A 13,767-nucleotide genomic window follows, 5' to 3' on the forward strand; every position below is an offset into this window, starting at 1 on the left:
CTGCAAACAGGTCCTCTGCTCCGCCTGCAGTGGACCCTGTTGAGGCAGTGGTTAGCGACAGGCGTCGTGGCTCCGTAGGTTCTGCAGTAGGACCTGACGCCTGTCCCAAGAGTGTGGGCATGGAGCGGAGACACTCTGTGTCAGACGAGGGCTCCATTAAGAAAACCCTAAAATATGCTGGATTGGAGCCTCGTTTTGACCATTTCCGGTCAACGGGGGGGTCGGAGCAAAGTTCCTCCACTGCGGTTGTGGAGGGGCTTGCGATGAAGGCTCCCCGTAAGCAGGCAAAGGTTGCCAAGAGTGATGGGACCTCACAGGCCCCTGTGCAGCTGCCCAGGAAGGACATCAGCGATATCTTCAGCCAGGGGCCAGAGATGGGTGAGAGCGACTTCGAGGAGATGGATAGGAGCCATTCTGCAAAGAGACAGCGAGAGGAAGAGGAGTCCGGAGTTCGGAGGAAAGCTGCCTATCGGAGTTCGGATGAGAGCAGTGTGGGGGTTGGAGCCGCCCACGTATCTGGCTCTGACCCTACCAACATCCAAGATTTATTGACCCCTCAAAAAGGGGGTCCAGACTCGCAGCTGATCTCCGAGTACGACTCTTCTGGTTCGGACCCTGACCTCAACTAAGACTATGTTGGTTCCTATCAAAGTCGCCTCACTAAATGTGAGGTCCCTAAAGAGCCCTGTCCGCAGGACTGCTTTATTTTCATTTTTAGAGACTGTGGACTTTGACCTTTGCCTGCTTCAAGAATGTGGAATCCCTAATGACTTGGAATATCAAGATTTAAAGATGGACTGGAAACTAGGCCCCTCAGTCTGGTCTGGTGGAAATGACTGTCGCTCTGCGGGGGTTGGATTGCTCTGCCGAGGTCGTTTTATCTCCATCCAAACAGTGACTGAAATCATGCCCGGCAGAGCTATTTTAATACATTTGCTTTTTAATGGAATTTTAATTCGTGTTTTAAACGTTTATGCCCCTCCTACCAAACAGGAGAGGGCAGAACTATTAGAGATTTTACCATTGTTTTGTGTTGGGTCTACCCCCCTGCTGGTGGGTGGTGATTTTAACTGTGTGCGAGATGGAGAACACCGGCAGGGTGGGGATTTTAATCGAAAAATTGACCGTACTTCTTACCTGCTCAAGAATTTTATTGGTGATTTTAAATTGAAAGATTGCTGGAGGGAACTCTTGCCTGCGGACCCAGGCCCCACCTGGTCCAATGGAAGAGTGAGCTCCAGAATTGATTTTATTTTCACTTCTAATAGTTTTATTCCCAAAAAATGTTTGCTTTTAACAAATATTTTATCTGATCACAAGCTCCTTTCAGTGCACCTGGAGCTAGAGGGAGAGCAAAAAGCTTGTAGGGGTCCCTGGAGACTAAACACCACACTCCTGGAGGACCCCATCATTAAAGAGGAGTTTGTGCGGACCTACCAGTGTTGGCAGTCCCATAGAGCGCCCAGTCAGCCTATGCTACACTGGTGGGAGGGCATTAAACCCAAAATCAGAGCTTTTTTTATTCGAGCAGGTAAGAAGAAAGCAAAAGAGAAAAAACAATGGTTTTATGTTCTTAATAAACGTTTACATGTACTTTTTAAATTGAAGGAGATTGGTATGGATGTTGATGATGATATCTTAAATCTTAAAGCTGAAATAAAATATGCCATAGAAGAGAAAGGGAAACAAATAATTTTTAATTCACATGTAAAGCACCTCGAGGATGGCGAGAAGTGTTCCCGGTTCTTCTTCAAAAAGGTAATGGATAAACGAGATGTCATTTTAAACCTTGAAGGAGAAATCACTATGGTCGGCATTTTAAATTCTGCTTTTAATTTCTACCAATCTCTTTTTAACAAGAAAAATATTGATCCTTCCTTTTTAGAACATGTTCTTAATTCCCTTGATGCCAAGCTAGATATTTTAGACCAGGAAGTTTTATCCCGTAATATTACCTTGGAGGAACTTTTATTTGCTTTTAAAAGTTTTTCTAATGGGAAAGCTCCTGGGGAAGATGGTCTGCCCATCGAATTTTATCATGCTTTTTGGGAAATTTTAAAGAATGACATGTTTTTATTGTATAAGGAAGTTTTTATTACTGAAGAGCTGCCCCCTTCCTGGAGGAGGGGGATTGTGTCCTTAATTTTTAAAAAAGGTGAGAGGGACCAGTTAAAAAACTGGCGCCCTATTACTCTTTTAAACGTTGATTGTAAAATTTTAGCTAAACTAATAACAATCCGTTTTAAACCTTTTATTCATAAATTAATCCATCCAAACCAGGTATGTGGGGTACCTGGGAGGTCAATTACTGAGTCCCTGAATATTTTACGTGACATCATTTGGTATTTTAAAGAAAGGGGTCAAAGCCTTGCTATTTTATCCTTAGATTTCGAGAAGGCTTTTGACCGGGTCTCCCATGAATATCTTTTCATGGTTCTTAAAAAGATGGCTGTTCCTGAAATTATTTTAACACGTATTAAGCTTTTATATCGATCCTGTTTTAGCCAAATTTCTATCAACGGATTTTTAACTAAAGGTGTTCCTCTTTTATCAGGGGTGAAACAGGGGTGCCCGTTGTCTCCGCTCCTTTTTATTTGTGCCATAGAACCTCTGTTCACCCTAATAAGAGATGATAAAGTCATCAGAGGCGTGCCCATACCTGGAGGAAGGGGGAACCAGGTAAAAATCCTAGGCTATATGGATGACGCCACCGTCCTATGCCCAGACGCCGCTTCTATGAGACGGGCATTGAGGAACACCGGCTTTTTTTGTGAAGCCTCTGGTTTTAAATTAAACGTTGATAAGTGTGACTGTTTTTATACTGGTGTATGGGATTCCTCTGTGACACCAGGAGTTAACATGCAGCAGGATCAGATAAAAATTTTAGGAATTGTTTTTAATCAAGAAAACGATGGGAGACCCAATTGGGATTCAGTAATTGCCAAAATGGGAAAAAAGGTTTTAATGTGGAATTTGAGAAATCTCACCATGGAGGGAAAAGTTTTAATAATTAAATCTGTTTTATTACCCATAATGCTTTATGTAGCTATGGTTTTCCCTCCAACAATTTTATATATTAAAAAAGTGACCAGGATCTGTTTTATGTTTTTATGGGGTTCCAAAATGGAAAAACTAAAACGTGATTTTATGTACAGATGTAAGGACAATGGCGGGAGAGATGTTCCTAACCTTTTTAACTTCTTTTACATTAAATACTTTTGCTTCTGTTTTAAAATGTATAATTCTGATGGTATTTTTAGCTACTTTTTAAAGTACGCTACGGGCATGATTTTTAAACGATGGTTTCGTGTCCCTTTGAATTCTCCTGTGCTTCTGTGTCCCCCAAAACAATATGCGGTGCTCGAAAAAACTGTCAGGCTCCTAGGTCTCCAAGAATTGGAGCCTGACATATTGGGGGACCAGAAAAAAGTGTCACTCTCCTGTAGGCGGCAGGAGGATACACTGGCAGTTTCAAATTTCTCACAGGCAAGGTCCAAGGTGGTGTGGCGGAACGTTTTCGGGAAATTTATGGCAAATGTGCACAAGGACCTTGCCTGGGCAATCGTTCACCAGTGCCTCCCTACTCGTGAATTCCAGCATAGGCGAGGACTGGTGGCGAGAGCCAAGTGCCCGAGAGACAGGTGTGGTGACGACGAGACGATAATGCACCTGTTTTGGAACTGCCCATATGCACAGGAGGTTTGGAGGAAGGTAGGCCCATTGCTGAAATGGGCCTGCGGTCTTAAAGATCTTAAATTTGAATACGTGTTTTATGGTCTTTTTAACTGCCCAAGTTTTAAACAGCAAATGGTCTGTTGGATCATTTTAAACTGTTTTAAGAATGCCATTTGGAAGGTTAGGAACATTCTGCTTTTTAAACATGATTTTATTGACGTTAAAAATTGTGTGAAATATGCCCTAAGTGAAATGTATATTTATTATCTTAGGGACAAAAAGCAGCTAGGGGTAAAAGAAGCAACATCCATGTGGTGTTTGCAAATGTGGAATACCATAACATTGTAAATAAAAATGGTTTTATTCTTTTATGTCTTTTATGCCCTGTATAAATTTTATCCTGCTATTGTTCTGTACTTTTATTATAACATCTGTATTAATGGTCTTATTATTATTACTTTTGTATTCATTTAAATGTATGAATATTCATGTATTATGCTGTTGATTTTATCTTGTGGTTTCAATTTTAAAAAAAAGTCTGTAAAATATATTATTTTTGCCAATAAAAAACTTTGTTGAAACCTTATCTGTTCTTATCAGTTTAATATCTGATACGTCCCCTATCTGGGGACCATATATTAAATGGATTTTTAGAACAGGGAGATGGAAATAGAGCTTGCTCTGTCCACTCCACGCATTGACCTGGTATTGCAGTATTTCCAGGACCGGTGCACCCTTCCCTTATGTGTTGACTAAAATCAGATTCCAAAAGTGCTATTTGTGTTTGCTATTGTTTTTGTCTTTCTGATGGGATCTCCCCTTTTAATCCCATTATTTCAACACCTGTTGGACAATGCATTTGTACAGTCATGTGTGATAATGAGCTCATTTATTAAATGCAATTAATGAATACATTGCCACCTCTTGTTGTGTGTGTGTGTGTGTGTGTGTGTGTCTTCTGTGTTTCTGTGTTTCCGGCATTTCACATTGGAACAGCTCATTCACCTTCCTTGTCTTCTCTCCGCCCTCCCTCCTAGGTAAGTTAAAGAGCTGCACCTGAGCCAGCCACTGATTGATGCAGCACCACAGTCAAATAGTGGAGTGGAGTGGAGTAGGGGAACAGCAAACAGCCATTAAAGCAGCCAGCCGCCTACCCGCCACAATGGACCTACCTGTGTACACTAGATGGATGTGATGGAATGTACTGTCGTCCCTACATTTCAAGAAGAAGTAAGAATTGCAGTTGCAACAAACCCTTGCTTGCCTACAAAGAGAGCAGCAATTTGGATTTGTTACTTTGTTACCTGGAAGAATAACAAACTGTGCAAGGATGGAGGTTGTAGGAGCAAGGAGAAGTTGTCTGTAAAGTTGGTGGATGCTTATTTTCCATTTTGCAGTCCCTTGTCTCCCTCTTGTGGCCTCCTGGAGGCAAATAAATGTGCAAAAAAAAGACAGCCTGGCGGCCGGCTGTTGCAGTGTTGCCCTCTCAGGCAACACTGAGTGACTGACTGAGCCTCACCGTCTTATATAAAGTTCAGACGGAACTTTGCACGTGTCATAGTGGAGCCCTCAGGATTCCAGAGCCAGCTTTCTGACATCATAATGGGGCCTCAGAGATAGATAAAAGCCTGGGCCCAGGCAGTGTTGGTCAGTGCTGCTCAGCAGGCAGCACTGGACTGGATTAAAGCTGATACAAGGTGTGAAGGAACAAGGGGTGGCTGTGGGCATGCACTTGCTGCCGCTGCCAGTGTTTATCTGCATGGCAGGAGGGCATTTGGGCGTTGCCAGGAAGGCGTTTTTATGTAGATTCCTCCTCTTTCAGCACTGCATTGTGGTGCAAGCAAAAGAAGCAAATCCTGTGTAGCTTCCTCTCCGGCCTTTATTCACCTCCCTCCCGCTTAGTAGCTGTAAATGTGTGTGAGCCTGCAGGGCCCCATGGAATTGCCTAGGAGTAGGCTGAATCAATCGCTGCAAGGGGTGAACAGCAGTATGGGACAGGCTCGGGCAAGGCAAGGGCCGCTCGGGTTATCGCTTCTCGGCCTTTTGGCTCAGATCAGGTTTATTGCCTGGTCTGGGCCGGGGGTTCGGTCTTTCGTGGAGTCCTCTCCGACGTTTTTGGGAGCGATCATCGTGCCGTTGGGCATTCCTCATCAAGATGGCAGCTGTGCGGAATACAATTCGTTTTGTGGTGAATGAGCAGAGGAGAGAAGAAGTGGATACTGGGCACATCATTGAGAACATCCTTCTGGACCTGGCTGGAGTCACATTGGTAGAGGTATTCTGTATCCAAGCTTTCAGCAATATTGCTACGTATGACGTATCCTTTTTTGAGGCCGCCTACTGTCTAAATGTTTTTCAGTTGCTCAAGGAGAAACATATGCATGAGGCTTTAAAATCTATTGAAGTGCTACCTCTTTTCTCAGCAGTGGAGAAATGTATTACCATCCACATGTATAACCCATTTCTGGATAGAAGGCTGGTCAGGGCCTTTTTAGCTCACTACTGTACCCATGTTAGAGGAGGTGTGGAGCAGAAGAACCTATGGGGAGTTTTCAATGGTGATATCAAGTACTGGGTCAGGCTGAAACCTGACTCCAGCTGTATTGGAGGAGTGATGAATCCTCCTGCTAATTTTTCCATTGGTGGGAACAAGGGATATCTTTACTACCAAGATATGCCATCATTTTGCAGATCATGTTTTTCCTACGGGCATACTAAAGATGCATGTAAAGGCAAGGTTTGCAGAAATTGCAAGGAAACAGGACATGAGGTTAGTGCATGCATTTCCCCATCCAGGTGTGATATTTGTGGTTTGCCTGGTCATACCTGTAGAAAATGCCCAAAGGTGTTTCCCTTCTTAGGGCAAGAGAGAAGGACATGGGGCAGACAGGTGAGAACAACAAGTTCCCTTGCTGCCTCTTCTGATGTAATTTCAGAGCCTGCTGGCAGTGTTTCTGTGGCTGCTTCTCAGGACCCTGGGAAAGCTGGATTAGGAGAGGTTCTAACCTCACATACTGACAGCATGGAGTTGGGTGTGGTCCCTCCTGCAGAGCCAACTGTTGATGAGACACCTGTGGTTATACCTATGGAAGGTGAAGACACAGCGCCACCTAGTGGGTGTGCATACCCTGATAATGGTGCAAGTATGCAAATTTTGTCTTTCTCTAGCCCAGAGTCAAAAACGGAAGACTCAGCTAAAGTGGAGTGGTCAATATCGGAGGAGGACGAGAAGGAGGCCAGGATGCCTAGTGCCACTAGTGCGGAAATTTTCCACAAAGTTGTCTCAAAAAGGGGGAAATCTGGAAAGGCGGTGAAGAGACTGAAGATTGGTTTGTTGGAAGATTCTGCTCATGCAAATCCTTTCTCATTGCTGGACAGTGACTCTAGTTGTAGCCCTAAGTCATCTGAGGTGGCCTCAGAAGTACCCAGCTCTCCTGGGGAAGGTTTCCTCAGTGAAGTCAATGTGGCAAATCTGGAAAGAGCAATGTATTTCCCTGGGACGTGATATGTTCTGGCTATTTCATGGCTTGCTTTTCCACTAACCATACTATGCCCGCATGTCTTTGAGATTAAAGATTGTCTCACAAAATGTACGGGTGTTCTCCTCTGCTCACAAGCGTGCTGCAGTCCTGGACTTTTTGGCCTCTAAGGGCAGTGACATTGTTTGCGTACAAGAGTGTGGTTTATCAAAAATGCCTAGGAAAGAAGAATGGAAGTTTGGGGAAGCAATTTGGTCCTTTTCTTCCACAAATAGGAATGATGGAATTGGTATTCTCTTCAAAAATAATGAGTTTGTCATCAAACAGACTCAGATCATTCAGGAAGGAAGATGTGTCTGTGTGTTACTATCCTATAAGGGATGGCAGTTTAGGCTTATCAATATCTATGGCCATGCTGTGAAATCTGATAGGTTGGCACTTTTTGATAGTTTAAAATTTTTTCTACATGGTAAAGTTCCTGTTATTATTGTCGGTGATATTAACTGTATCCTGGAGAAGCAGGCCCGAGCTGGATCCACAGAGTCAAATGTGGACGCTACCGGAAGTTTGTGGAATAAAATTTTGCAGGACTTTGCTTTGCAGGACGCTGTCACCAGGAAACCAGGTCCATTTACGTACCATGCCGATGACGGAAGAACGGATTCTCGTCTGGACTTTTTCTTTTTTTCTATTTCAGCAATGAAATGTGTAGATTATGCGCAGGAGAGAGTGTGGTTTTCAGATCACGAGTGTTTGTTGGGGGTTTTTGTTATAAATAATTTCTTTTATGGTAGAGGGGTATGGAAGATGAATGTTAGTTTTTTGAGTGATGAAAGGGTAAAAACTAGGTTTGGGAAAAAATATGGGTTTTGGGTTAGGAAGAAAAGTTCTTTCTCTAATGTGTGTGAATGGTGGGTATGGGTGAAAAAAAAGATTGGTGGGTTTTTTAGACAGATAGGGTATAGAAGAGCGAGAAGGAAAAGATTGCAATATTCACGCTTTAATATGCGGATGACGTTCCTTCAACAATGTAAAAATTTGGGTATGGATGTAAGACACGATTTGGAAAAAACAAAAAAAGATATTAAGGAGTGGTTCCGAGAGAAAGGGAAAGAAATAATATTTAGGTCTAAGGTGGAGGTTAGAGATAATCACGAGAAGTGCACTAGATTTTTCTTTAAAAAAATGTGTGGTGGGAAAAGTGGTATGAATGTGTTATTGGATAAGGATGATAAAGAGGTGTTTGGTAAGGATGTGATTGATGTGGTGTCTGATTTTTATAAACAACTGTATGATGTGAAGAAGTGTGATCTGGGTGACGATGATGAGTTTTTGGATATTGTGTGTAATTTTGTTCCTGAAAGTGAATGTGAGCTTTTGCTTGGTGAGATTATGGATGGTGAAGTAAAGGATGTGGTGGGAAGTATGGCCAAAAATAAGTCTCCAGGGACCGATGGAATACCAGCTGATTTCTATGGGAAATATTGGGATATAATTGGGAAGGATGTTATTGATGTTATGAGAGTGTTGTTTTCTGGGACGAATATGTGTGATGTGATGAAGAAGGGTATGGTAGTTCTGTTGCATAAAAAAGGAGATAAGAGACGGTTAGAAAATTGGCGACCAATTACTTTGCTGAATACGGATTATAAAATTTTTGCCAAGCTGATTGCGAATCGTATGAGAGATGTGATTGGGTGTGTAATTGATGAGGATCAGGTATGTGCGGTACCGAAAAGGAAATTGCATGAGAACGTGGCGTTGGTGCGGGACATGCTTGAGGATTGTAAGGGTCGGAATAAGAAGGTGATTGTGTGTGCGTTAGATTTTGAGAAAGCGTTTGATCGTGTGGCGCATGTGTTTTTGTTCAAAGTGTTAGAGAGAATGGGTTTTCCGGTTCAGTTTGTGAGTTTGTTGAAGAAATTATACGCGAATGCAAAGAGTTGTGTGCAGGTGAATGGGTTTTTTTCAGAATCATTTAGTATTATGTCTGGTGTGCGACAGGGTTGTCCGTTGTCTCCCATCCTTTTTATTTGTGCGATTGAACCATTGTTGCAAATGATTAGAAATGATAAGGTTGTGAAAGGTTTGGTGGTGCCCGGGTGTGATGGAAAGCGTGTGAAAGCTTTGGGATATATGGATGATATTTGTGTATTGTGTGATTCAGTGTATGATATGTCCAGAGTGAAGTTGATTGTAAATATGTTTTGTATTGCGTCTGCTTTTAAAATAAATTGGGGTAAGAGCAAATTTAAAATTTTTTTCAGTAATGAGCGAGTGTGTGATTCTGATATGGAACAGGTGAATGGTGTGAGAATTTTGGGTATTGTGTTTGATGATGAGCTGAAAGGGAAAGAAAGTTGGGATGAGTTAGGTGGTAGGATTGTGCGAAAGTTGGAAATGTGGAGAATGAGGGATCTTTCTTTTTCGGGGAAGGTTTTAATTGTCAAAAGTATTATTCTACCTATGATTTTATATGTTGCTCTGGTTTTTCCTCCTGCTGTTGCTATGTTAAAAAAAGTGAATAGAGTTTTGTTCCTTTTTCTATGGGGGAGCGGGATTGAGAAGGCAAGGAGAGAAATTCTAATGAAAAGCAGACGTAATGGAGGCCTTGATTTCCCAAATTTGGAGATTTTCATTGGAATTAATTGTGTACGTTTTTTTGTAGAGCTTTTATTTAAGGAATCCAAGGCTTCCAGAATGTCTAAATATCTAGCTGGAACGGTGATTCAGCGTCTAAGTTGGGAAAAACGAAATTTATGTAAACCAATTGCTTTCCAGTGCACGGGGTGGTATTTGTATGTAGAAAAATTTATCAAAAAGTTCCAGCTAGAGGATGTAAGAATGGAGAGATTTTTGAGAGAAAAGAATGTTGTGAGAAGTATGTGTATGAATAATGTGATGTGTTCTGTAAATGGTTTGAATTCGATGGAGTCTAAGTCTGTGTGGAAGAAGATTGTTACGTATGATGTGTCAAATAAGCAGAAAGATTTATTATGGATGTCGGTACATGGAGTGTTGCCTGTAAGGAGTGTTCAGAAAAGAAGAGGTTTGGTTGCATCTGAAAGGTGTCCGAGAGAAGGTTGTGGGGATGATGAGGATGTGAGTCATGTGTTTTGGTCGTGTAAGCATGCAAAGGATGTTTGGAAAAAGTTGAGTGGGTTGTGCGAAGAATTGACTGGTTTGAAGAGTTTGACGTATGAAATTGTCTTGTTTGGTTTGTGTAGTTTGGGTAGTGAAAAGGATAGAGTGTTGTGGATTTTTTTGACTTGTGTGAAAGAGGTATTGTGGAATACGAGGAATTTGAATGTGTATAAAAGAGAAGTATTTGAGATGGAGGATGTGGTTAGTATGGTATTGGCTAAATTGTATTTTTATTATAAATGGGATCTAGAAAGAGGTATGGATGCGGAAGGGATATGGCGAATGTTAAAATGGAGGTATTTAGTTTGAGGAATTTTGTTTGATTTATCTTGTATTTGATGGAAAAATAAAATAATGAACCAGAATGATGAGATTTTTTGAAAAATAGAGAGGTGGTTTGAACAACTACAGTTCTCGGTTTTATTCAAAAAAACCTGAATGGTTTAATAAAAAAAAAAAAAAAAAAAAAAAAAAAAAAAAAAAAAAAATCTGTTCTTATCAGTTTAATATCTGATACGTCCCCTATCTGGGGACCATATATTAAATGGATTTTTAGAACAGGGAGATGGAAATAGAGCTTGCTCTGTCCACTCCACGCATTGACCTGGTATTGCAGTATTTCCAGGACCGGTGCACCCTTCCCTTATGTGTTGACTAAAATCAGATTCCAAAAGTGCTATTTGTGTTTGCTATTGTTTTTGTCTTTCTGATGGGATCTCCCCTTTTAATCCCATTATTTCAACACCTGTTGGACAATGCATTTGTACAGTCATGTGTGATAATGAGCTCATTTATTAAATGCAATTAATGAATACATTGCCACCTCTTGTTGTGTGTGTGTGTGTGTGTGTGTGTGTCTTCTGTGTTTCTGTGTTTCCGGCATTTCACATTGGAACAGCTCATTCACCTTCCTTGTCTTCTCTCCGCCCTCCCTCCTAGGTAAGTTAAAGAGCTGCACCTGAGCCAGCCACTGATTGATGCAGCACCACAGTCAAATAGTGGAGTGGAGTGGAGTAGGGGAACAGCAAACAGCCATTAAAGCAGCCAGCCGCCTACCCGCCACAATGGACCTACCTGTGTACACTAGATGGATGTGATGGAATGTACTGTCGTCCCTACATTTCAAGAAGAAGTAAGAATTGCAGTTGCAACAAACCCTTGCTTGCCTACAAAGAGAGCAGCAATTTGGATTTGTTACTTTGTTACCTGGAAGAATAACAAACTGTGCAAGGATGGAGGTTGTAGGAGCAAGGAGAAGTTGTCTGTAAAGTTGGTGGATGCTTATTTTCCATTTTGCAGTCCCTTGTCTCCCTCTTGTGGCCTCCTGGAGGCAAATAAATGTGCAAAAAAAAGACAGCCTGGCGGCCGGCTGTTGCAGTGTTGCCCTCTCAGGCAACACTGAGTGACTGACTGAGCCTCACCGTCTTATATAAAGTTCAGACGGAACTTTGCACGTGTCATAGTGGAGCCCTCAGGATTCCAGAGCCAGCTTTCTGACATCATAATGGGGCCTCAGAGATAGATAAAAGCCTGGGCCCAGGCAGTGTTGGTCAGTGCTGCTCAGCAGGCAGCACTGGACTGGATTAAAGCTGATACAAGGTGTGAAGGAACAAGGGGTGGCTGTGGGCATGCACTTGCTGCCGCTGCCAGTGTTTATCTGCATGGCAGGAGGGCATTTGGGCGTTGCCAGGAAGGCGTTTTTATGTAGATTCCTCCTCTTTCAGCACTGCATTGTGGTGCAAGCAAAAGAAGCAAATCCTGTGTAGCTTCCTCTCCGGCCTTTATTCACCTCCCTCCCGCTTAGTAGCTGTAAATGTGTGTGAGCCTGCAGGGCCCCATGGAATTGCCTAGGAGTAGGCTGAATCAATCGCTGCAAGGGGTGAACAGCAGTATGGGACAGGCTCGGGCAAGGCAAGGGCCGCTCGGGTTATCGCTTCTCGGCCTTTTGGCTCAGATCAGGTTCATTGCCTGGTCTGGGCCGGGGGGTTCGGCCTTTTCGTGGAGTCCTATCCGACGTTTTTGGGAGCGATCACCGTGCCGTTGGGCATTCCTTTTCAAGATGGCAGCTGTGCGTAACACTATCCGTTTTGTGGTGAATGAGCAGAGGAGAGAAGAAGTTGATACTGGACATATCATTGAGAACATCCTTCTGGACCTGGCTGGAGTTAAGTTGGTAGAGGTATTCTGTATCCAAGCTTTCAGCAATATTGCTACATATGATGTATCCTTTTTTGAGGCCGCCTACTGTCTAAATGTTTTTCAGTTGCTCAAGGAGAAACACATGCATGAGGCTTTAAAATCTATTGAAGTGCAACCTCTTTTTTCAGCAGTGGAGAAATGTATTACCATCCACATGTATAACCCATTTCTGGATAGAAGGCTGGTCAGGGCCTTCTTAGCTCACTACTGTACCCATGTTAGAGGAGGTGTGGAGCAGAAGAACCTATGGGGAGTTTTCAATGGTGATATTAAGTACTGGGTCAGGCTGAAACCTGACTCCAGCTGTATTGGAGGAGTGATGAATCCTCCTGCAAATTTTTCAATTGGTGGTAATAAGGGATATCTTTATTACCAAGATATGCCATGTTTTTGCAGATCATGTTTTTCCTACGGGCATACCAAAGATGCATGTAAAGGCAAAGTATGCAGGAATTGCAAAGAAACAGGACATGAGGCTAGTGCATGTATTTCCCCATCCAGGTGTGACATTTGTGGTTTGCCGGGTCATACTTGTAGGAAATGTCCAAAGGTGTTTCCCTTTTTAGGGCAAGAGAGAAGAACATGGGGCAGACAGGTGAGAACAACAAGTTCCCTTGCTGCCACTTCTGATGCAATTTCAGAGCCAGCTGGCAGTGTTTCTGTGCCTGCTTCTCAGGACCCTGGGAAAGCTGGATTAGGAGAGGTTCTAACCTCACATACTAACAGCATGGAGTTGGGTGTGGTCCCTCCTGCAGAGCAAAGTGTTGATGAAACACCTGGGGTTATGCCTATGGAAGGTGAAGACACAGCGCCACCTATTGGGTGTGCTTCCCCTGATGATGGTGCAAGTATGCAAATTTTGTCTTTTTCTAGCCCAGAGTCAAAAATGGAAGACTCAGCTAAAGTGGAGTGGTCAATATCGGAGGAGGACGAGAAGGAGGCCAGGATGCCTAGTGCCACTAGTGCTGAAATTTTTCATAAAGTGGTCTCAAAAAGGGGGAAGTCTGGAAAGGCGGTGAAGAGACTGAAGATAGGCTTATTGGAAGATTCTGCTCATGCAAATCCCTTCTCATTGCTGGACAGTGACTCTAGTTCTAGCCCTAAGTCATCTGAGGTGGCCTCAGAAGTACCCAGCTCTCCTGGGGAAGGTTTCCTCAGTGAAGTCAATGTGGCAAATCTGGAAAGAGCTATGTATTTCCCTGGGACGTGATATGTTCTGGTTATCTCATGGCTTTCCTTTGCACTAACCATACTATGCCCGCATGTCTTT

The 13,767-nt window shown here is 42.8% G+C and overlaps 1 non-coding gene and 1 pseudogene across 1 annotated transcript; both read left to right on the top strand.

Annotated features, from left to right (window-relative positions):
• The first annotated feature begins 4,222 nt into the window (after nt 1-4,222).
• On the top strand, nt 4,223-4,414 carry LOC142689130 (U2 spliceosomal RNA). Its single transcript, XR_012858136.1, has one exon. It is a non-coding gene; the product is annotated as a U2 spliceosomal RNA (small nuclear RNA).
• A 6,322-nt stretch (nt 4,415-10,736) lies between these two features.
• On the top strand, nt 10,737-10,939 carry LOC142689228 (U2 spliceosomal RNA; annotated as a pseudogene).
• The last annotated feature ends 2,828 nt before the right edge of the window (nt 10,940-13,767 follow it).

Source organism: Rhinoderma darwinii (assembly GCF_050947455.1).
Source record: "Rhinoderma darwinii isolate aRhiDar2 chromosome 5 unlocalized genomic scaffold, aRhiDar2.hap1 SUPER_5_unloc_28, whole genome shotgun sequence".
NCBI classification, from domain to species: Eukaryota; Metazoa; Chordata; class Amphibia; order Anura; family Rhinodermatidae; genus Rhinoderma; species Rhinoderma darwinii.